The sequence below is a fragment of the Sinocyclocheilus anshuiensis genome, unplaced genomic scaffold (genome assembly GCF_001515605.1).
Source record: "Sinocyclocheilus anshuiensis isolate Anshui unplaced genomic scaffold, SAMN03320099.WGS_v1.1 scaffold966, whole genome shotgun sequence".
NCBI lineage: Eukaryota > Metazoa > Chordata > Actinopteri > Cypriniformes > Cyprinidae > Sinocyclocheilus > Sinocyclocheilus anshuiensis.
The window spans coordinates 391,225-400,349 of record NW_015540909.1 but is presented as its reverse complement, the minus strand read 5'-3'; the positions used below and the strand labels follow the sequence as shown (position 1 = coordinate 400,349).

At 39.7% G+C, this 9,125-nt stretch overlaps 1 protein-coding gene across 2 annotated transcripts in view; it reads right to left on the bottom strand.

Annotated features, from left to right (window-relative positions):
- The window catches only part of ndst1b (N-deacetylase/N-sulfotransferase (heparan glucosaminyl) 1b), a 125,548-nt gene extending 117,468 nt beyond the window's left edge, over positions 1-8,080 (bottom strand). Inside the window, exon 1 of one of the 2 annotated variants that reach the window (XM_016487114.1) lies at positions 7,823-8,080. The gene's annotated coding sequence lies outside the window, so the exon portion shown is untranslated. Of the gene's footprint in view, positions 1-7,125; positions 7,499-7,822 lie in introns of those variants that run through there. The other variant, XM_016487115.1, reaches the window with a different exon arrangement.
- Positions 8,081-9,125: the final 1,045 nt, after the last annotated feature.

Below are 9,125 nucleotides of genomic sequence, written 5' to 3'. Positions count from 1 at the left end.
ACAGGAACTTGGGACGATGTCAAATATGAGATCTGTGCGGACCACAAACACCCCCGACTGGGTTAGAGATGTGGCTAAATCCGTATTCAGAAAGCCACGGAAAACAAATAACGCGTTCTACGGAGCCACTAAAGGTACATGGTTAGCCGCCTGTTACATTACAGTACATAACATTTCACTTACAGAGTAAGGAGAGTAAGGAGAGATGACTGATAGGATGATGCAACCCTCTACGGACACCTTGGCAATTGAATCTAATAAATATAGTAAATTTTTCCGCCTGTTACATTACAGTACATAACATTTCACTTACCACATAAACAGAGTAAGGAGAGATGACTGATAGGATGATGCAACCCTCTACGGACACCTTGGCAATTGAATCGCCATTGGCTAATAAATATTTTTAGTTTACTCGCCAGACTGCTATATATATGTATATATAAATAAATAATAAATGTTTGTAAAATGGCACAGTTTTTTAAATATCTTAAAATACACTCTTAACATCAGTCAGTCGAGCATTATAATATGATATTAATCAGGTTGTGTGCGTTCGCTCGAACTGATTTGCTGAAATCAAAACAGGGACGATAATAGGTGAGCGCCAGCCAAATACAACAAAGAATACCGTTTACATGTAGCGCGTCAATTCTCTCTCTCTCTGCGTGTGTGTGAGACAAAGCGACGGCGAGTCGTGCGCTTCACACTAGAGTTTACGGTACATCAAATACAGGTGTGTTGCACATCCATTCAGATGAACTGAAAGATAGCACAAATCGCTTGATGGAGAGAGAAACTCTGAATCGCTCAGTCAGAGAGTGTACGGCGAGTGAAAATATATCTGTGCTAAACTTATACTTAGCCTCCAACTCACACACTGGCGAGTAAAATCTGAGAATTTATTAGCCACTGGCTAATATTAGACATCATTTAGTCGCCCAGAGTAAGATTTAGTCACATATGCGAGTGATTTACTCGCATTGTAGAGGGCTGTGATGACGAATGATTTGCAGATCCTGAGCACCGCTGACAAACATCTAATCTTGTAAAATGTGTGGTAAGTACTGCCAACCGAGTGCTGCTCTGTACGTGTGTTCGCGAATCTCAAAAGTGAAAGTAAAAAACAAGCGCGCGTTCATAAGCGACTTCAATGCCCCGCATATTAATATCGGCTCCCTGATGTCCGCAGTTTATATACAGTATAATTACCCAATGATATAATTGTGACAGAAGATATTGAAGTATATTTTTCCCTTTAGGGGTTCCATTTTTTTTTTATTGAAATGTCCTAGCCTTATGAGCAGTTGATTTATGCTAATCGACGGACTCTTATGTTAATAAGTGCCATCATTCGGTTATGTTTATTATATTAATATGTTTCAGCACGTTACAATCATTATATGGCTTGAGTTAAGGTAGCCTATCTTCTGAATTAAACGGTTTATCATACAGATTGAAAGCTTGAATCCCGTCTCTCTCCCTCTCTCTGTTTATGGGTGTTTGTGCGTGCATGCGGGGGAGGGGTGTGATTTTCGAATAATAATCGAATAATACCCAGTGATTTTCTAGTATTATTTTTGCTTGGAATGCAAACCCCTCTTACAATAAAAGTGAACACTCAAAAGAAATGCATGTTTAAACAGAAGAATTAGTGTTTTACAAATTATATGCTTTTACAAAAACGTCTCTTAAAGGCAAGTGTAAGGATGAGTGAAAATTATTTTTGTAGTAAGCAACATTATGGCACAGATGTAGGGCATCAAGAAGTAATAAAATCGATAATAATCGATAATGAAAATTACCGAATTGATCATTGATAACTGTGCCTGCATGCTGTGCACAGAAAACATTCACCAGCCATGCCATTTTATAGTAGTGAATAATGTATTCCTATGGTCAAAATGCATCTGAAATATGGCAGAGAACAGAGAGTGAGCTGCTGCAGGAAAAGTGTATCTGCCAAAGCATTAAAGAGCAGGTCATATGGGTTTTTGAAAAATATCTCTTTTGCAATTTATAACATAGCTATCCTTAAATGAAAATAATCTGCAAAGCTGTTAATCAAAAAAGTGCATGATAAATAAAGATATTGTCTCTCAAAAGAGAGAGTCGATTCTGAATCGCCTTAACGAGTCGTCATATTTTCGAATCTTTTGCCTGTTACCGTATACGTCACTGGGTAACACATTTGCATAATCCCCGCCTGCCTGCGAAATACGAACAGAGTCTGACCTGCCCACAAACACTTCCGCTAGTTAGTGTGTTTACATCATGTTGAGAAGACGCTGTGTTGAATTTTCTGTTTCTTATAGCATTATAATTTTGTATTGTTTGTAGTGTGATCAACGTTTGCGTAAGTAGTAGACATATTAGGGAAGTAACACGTAACATTTTAATTATATTTTGTTAAAATGAACGAAATGAACGAAATGACTCGAAAAAAGATTCGTTCATTTTGCTGAACGAGACTCAAAGGTCTGAGTCTGTAAAATGATCCGAACTTCCCATCACTACAAAGGTGCTCTGTCAATGGTAGCGCTTGCTAACTTGCTCAAGGACTCCTCTCTGTGCCAATCACAGCAGGCTTGGCCAGCTGACCAATCAGAGCAGAGTAGGCTTATGGAAGGGAGGGGTTTGCTCCGAACTTGCTTGGAATGAATCGTTTCGAAATCATTGGCAAATGACTCTAATATTAAATGTATATTCTGAGAAAATTACAATGTTTTCTGACCTTAGATGCATTTATACCTGTTGTAGGGGACTCCAACACAATATTAGGACACTTTAAAATACCATATGACCTGCTCTTTAATCACATGTTTCTCTCAGTGCATAACTCCATGAAATGCTTCTATCTAGGGTTGGGTATTGTTTTGTTTTTTTTACGATACCAGTGCTAAATCGATACTTTTAAAATGGTACCGGTGCCTAAACAGTGCCTGAACCAATAATTTCAAAAAATAAAATAATATTTACCCAAAATAGGATGGATTGGCCATTATAGCGCTATAAACACATGTAACGTCTGTTTCATTTATACCGGACGCCGGAGGGCGCCCTCGCGCAGAAACTCCACATATGCATCACAGAAGTAGCAGAATAAGATATAAACGTTTGGAATGATGAATCGGAGACAATAAATCGACAATATCGACTGCGAAAATATATGGTTTATCTGTGTTCTTCAAGCCATCTTTAGTATTTTCATAATAATTAAGTGTTTATAATCCATTGCTAATAGATAGGGCTAGGTTTTGACACAAATTTCATGATTCGATTCGATTCTTATTCACAAGCTTATGATTCGATTACCAATTCGATTTGATTTGATTTAATATCGAGCAATATTGAATCGAATATTAATATTAGCAAAATGCCCCTCTCTACAGTTTATTTTTCTATCTGACTAATGAGTTTATGGTCACCAAATATGTTTTTCTGAGGTAAATGTGACGTTACGTGACATTGTTTACAAGACGTTATATTGACGTCTTTGCACGGAGGAAACACTAATTGAGCGATTACATGAGACAGGATACGGCTTGCAAAGTTGTACCCTTTCTTTTAACTTACCTTCGGATGTTTAGTCATGTTTATTGTGTGCTGAAACTGGTATTAAAGTGGAGGAGATGATCAGTTCACGTCTGCTGATCGAGTCGCTACAGCGGTCTGTCACTCCAGATTAAACAGCGCCAAAACGGCATTTATTGTTTGAATACTTCAATACATCCACATCCATATTCGCATTAAACAGCTTGAAAGATCAAAGACAATTTTTTATATAACTAGGGCTGGGTATCGAGTTCGATACTCAGTCATATTTTGTGGGCTAATTTTCATTTTTGGGTGAACTAACCCTTTAAGAACCTATATCGTTCCGTAAAAATGATAATCGATTAATATCGAGATATCAATATTTTTTTACCCAGCCCTACTAATCGACATAGCCTTTTTACAGTATAGAACATAGGCCTATATTCTGCCTCATTCTGTGACCAGAAGCCACATCAAATCACAAAAGGAAGCATTTGACTGGTATTGTGGAGTAAAAACATTATTGTTCTCTCTTGTTGGACAACAGGTTTAGAAACGCTTCTCACTGCAAGTCATTACAAGGGAAGTTTAGCTTTAGACATTTTAATTTAGCTTAGCTAGCTAACAGTGGACTTCCTGCTGCCGTCAGAACAAGTGTAATTACTGCATTCACATGCTCCTCAGATGCTCTCATTTCCTGAGTTGTGCTTTTAAGTCGGGAAGTGAAAACAACATGAACACTCACGTTACTACAAAGATTTGTTGGATTTGTATTTCCGACTTGCGTTCATGTGCATTTTCTCAGTCTGGAAATTATTTTTCACGTGCGGTGCCAGTGATTACATCCATTTCGGAGAACCAGAGGACAAATATTTCAAGCGATCTCTCAGGCATTTAGGTGGCACCCGAAATGAGGCACTGAAATCTGCGTTCTGATTCGTTTCTAGTACATACTGGTTACATGGCACCGAGTTTCGGTACCCAACCCTACTTATATCCTTATTTGTAAATAAAAGTCACAAATATATTCAATTTTGCATAAAGGCTCATCCTGTCCATTAAACTTCACAGACTTCACTTAACAAACGCCCACGTGCACATCAAACAGACAGTGTAATAATTCTGACTTTCTTTGTTGAATATTCTTTTTGTTGGACGGTAAATTTACATTTAAATTGCTACATGCCCGGTTTTTTTTTTTTGTTTTGTTTTAAATACTTTTTTTTTTTACGAGAGCCTATCCATATACTCTTGATTTTGCATACTGTTTGGAGAACAACACTGGGCAGGATGTAATAACTTTTTTTTTTATTATAATTTGGCAGTTTGCATCCAATTAATCAATGATAATCGACAGATTAATGGATTATCAAAATAATCATTAGTTGCAGCTAGGGCTGGGCAAAAAATCGAATGCGATTTTCATGCGAATCTCATCAGTAAAGCCGCTTCTGGTGATTAGTAGTAAATCTCCAGCACGTGCTTTCAGATGGAGCGGCATTTACTACACAGAGCCGTAGATCACTGACAAGCTACACAAAATCGTGTTCAAAATCGCAGGCGATTCATTGCCGATTTTGAACGCGATTTTGTGTAGCTTGAAAATCACATTTGATTTTTTTGCACAGCCCTAGTTGCAGCAATAGACAAATAAGCTTAACTTGTATTGAACTTTTAAATATCACTTTAAGGTGTGCATGTCAAAATGCACTGCACGATGAATGGAAGACAAACACCAGATCTGATGTTGAGAGAGCCACACAACTTGCTGACTCTAATGGTGCTTTCACACTTGGTTCGATTGCTTGGTCCGAACCCGAGTTCGATTGCTCCCCCCTCCCCCCGCTGGACTGTGTTCACATTATATTATTTGGGGCCGAACCGCGGTTCGTTTGCGTCATCAAGCCAGCAGCTGTTTACCCCGTTGCTTAGTAACGATAGCGCAGGAGAAGACGGCAAAATGCGAAGCATTGCTCTCTTCAATTTTATATTTATGCTTTTGAACCGTTGGTTTTGTTTCCAAAGCTTCAGTACATAACGGCACTTATGTCTGCCTTATGCAAATGCTCTAAAGAACTCTGAAGGTGAATATAAATGAGATATACAGCTCTCTGCTTGCAGCGCGTCAGTCACACTCGTCAGGAAAGTGAGTGAAACACACACAAACGCACATTTTTATCAAATAATACGTCATTAATAGCGGTTCACTTCCATGATTTGGTACAATTGCGTTCACATCAGCAGCGAACCGTACTGGAGTTCACTTGAACCTTACCCCAGACCACCCTTTTTAAGCGGACTCGGGTACGGTTCGTGGGTGCGCACCCGAGTTCGGAAGACAGTGTTCACATCATCCAAACGTACCGAACTCTGACGTCAATCGAACCCGGGTGCGCACCAAAAGTGCTAGTGTGAAAGCACCCTAAGTTCACCACTCTCAGCTCTTCGCTGTTAGCCAGTGGCGGTCTGAAATCTTCCTTTGTTGACTCGAGGTCATACTCGGGTTCTCTCTGCATTGCCAGCAAGGTCTTTTTCCTTTCTTTAATGAAAGACTCAATTTGATATTTATCTTGCTTCACACAGAGCCACACAAATTGTGAGCCACCTATTTCCATGCCCCCGGTTTCCATCTGACTCAGTCATTCACATTCAAACCAGAGATAAATACCTGCATGAGCACAGACATTCAACGTCTCTGGCTATTCAGCAAGGAGGTTCAGAATGCCTGTCATTTCTCATTATTAAATCTACTAACCTTTCCATTCAGATGCAGCTTTTCAACCAGCAAAACAAGAGCCTCTCGCCCTAATCCCAAAGACAAACCACTCTGCTGCCCTAACATGTTTTGCTGTGCACTAACAGATATTCCAGCCGCAACCACTGCACAGATTTCCCACAAAGCTGTTTTTCAGCACCTACAGCCAATATTACCCAAAGACCCTGCTCAGACAGAAAGTCAGTGTACCCCAGCTAAATTAGCATGTGCAAAAATATTTGACCAATGTTGTTTATCTGGTGGGCTTGCAACTCGCTTTGACCAGAGCGGCTACATTTCTCGACACATGAAGGTTAATCTAAATCTCAATGAGAGAACTTAAGACTCCAATTACTTCATCAGCACTATAACGTATTTATGAGCTCCCTAATACATGAAAGGCTTAAATAAAGCCACAAATCTAATTATAAACTAACAAGCACATTCTTTTTTACAACCCTACAACCAAACACTGATTTGTTTGTGGAGGTCACACCACAGTATCTACTGATCAGGAGATTTGACAATATTGAGTAAATTTTGCCATAGTGTTGTTTATTCTGCTTAAGCACTGATTTGGGTTGCACAGTGAATAATGACATTTTAGTTTTACTAATCTGCTTTACAAAAACATAACCTTTAGATTTGAGTCAATACCAGGCTGCTTTCCTTTACAGTTGCAAACTGTGCATTTAAAAGATCTGACAAAAGAAAAACAGTAAAATTCACAACGTGTACCCACACAACTATTTCGAGTAACAAATGCATTTGGAAATACATTCGTAATATTAACTCAATATTAACCATAAATCTAGAAAGAAACAGATACTGACCTGTAATCGTTCAAACAACCACACAACTTCCCAAATAATCCAATTCAAACGCAGAAGAAAATTTACTTAACACAGTCCAAACTTCTTTCTCTTCTCTGGCTTGTTAGCTTGCTAACAGCTAGTCGACCAGTTTAGATTCAGTACGGCGGCTAATGTTGAGTTGTGTTGAGGTGGACGGATAAAACTATCACATAAAACCCAATTTCCAGCGCTGTTTTATGTTTACAAATGCGTTTAGAAAATATTGGGGCAATGTAGATGTTTATACAACACAAAACAGGTCCAGAGCAGTAGCAGACTGGCTAAGCTAGGCTAAACTGTGGACAAGGTAAATGAGGTTCATGATCCAGAGACTTTGAGCTGTGTCTCAAAACCTAGTGAGCTGCCTACCTAGACAGCTTTTGGGGAATCGCTCGAATACGCCCAAAAATGCTGTCTGCATAGACAGCTCGCTATGTTTTGAAACAGCTTTTAGGGCTGCTGTTATGCTAAGGACGGACACACAGAACCTAGCCTGCTTCACATTCCAACTAAACACTATAGCCATTATCTCTGCGCGGTTATAATAATTCGGCTACCTCCAGGGCGTGTTCCAACCTTGACAAAACCTAGACCTACTGACGTTTTTATTTTCATAAAATTCCCTTAGTTTACATATTAGCAAGTTAGCTGATCCAGAATTCAAAGATCCACTCACCAAGTTAATATCAAGCCAGCGGCAGCTGCAGTAAGGCACTCTTCAATCCTGAAATATCAATGTACGTTAGCATGGGAGGTATTCAGCCTGATAATGCAAGCCTTCTGCTTTAGGGAGAATCGAGAGTCCCGGTCCGAGTACAGAGTAAGCGGTGCGTCTCTGCTGCGCTGAACCCAACAGAACTCGAACCTGACTGTTCCTCTCGCACACACTGGACTCCGTCTTCTCCACAGGCTAGTGCTCGCTCAGAGGCTGCAGCGCACGCCTTCGCCGCTAGTGTACAGCAACGGGAAATAATCAGACATAAACTCTTTGATGGATATTAGCAGTGATCAGCGTCCTCCGCATTGATGGATAATTAATGTACATAGTTGAGCTTGTGCGTATTTTATGTAATACGTATTTTGTGCAAACCATATCAAAACCGTACAAAAATGCAGGATAGATAGATAGATAGATTATGGAGGGAGGGACGGACAGATGGATGGATGGACAGAGAGAGAGAGAGAGAGAGAGAGAGAGACACAGACAGACAGAGAGAGAGAGAGAGAGAGAGAGAGAGAGAGAGAGAGAGAGAGAGAGAGAGAGAGAGAGAGAGAGAGAGAGAGAGAGAGAGAGAGAGAGAGAGAGAGAGAGAGAGAGAGAGAGAGAGAGAGAGAGAGAGAGAGAGAGAGAGAGAGAGAGAGAGAGAGATGGACAGAGAGAGAGAGAGAGAGAGAGAGAGACAGACAGACAGACAGATAGATAGATAGATAGATGATGGAGGGAGGGACGGACGGATGGATGGATGGATGGACAGAGAGAGAGAGAGAGAGAGACAGACAGACAGACAGACAGACAGATAGATAGATAGATAGATAGATAGATAGATAGATAGATAGATTATTCATATGCATAAAAGATCCCTCAAATTCTGGATGCATCTTAAATCAAGTCCCACAGAATCGCTACATTTTAAAGCAATACAAACCCAAGAACTGAACCCAGAAAAGAGTCCACTGAGTCAGCTAGTTCTGAGACTTAATAGCCTGACTAACTCTACTAACACTATCCAATCTCAAACCAGCACTGCTTTTAATCCAAACATCAAAATAAATCAAATGATCAGACAATCTAAAAATACATATCTGGAACATTGGGATCAAGAAACTAAAACACAAAGTAAATTACAATTCTATCGAACTCTAAAATCAAATTATGAATTGGAAGATTATCTCCAGAGTGTCAGAGACACAAAGCAGAGACAGATCCTGACCAAGTACAGGCTCAGCGAGCACAGTCTAGCCACTGAGACCGGCAGACA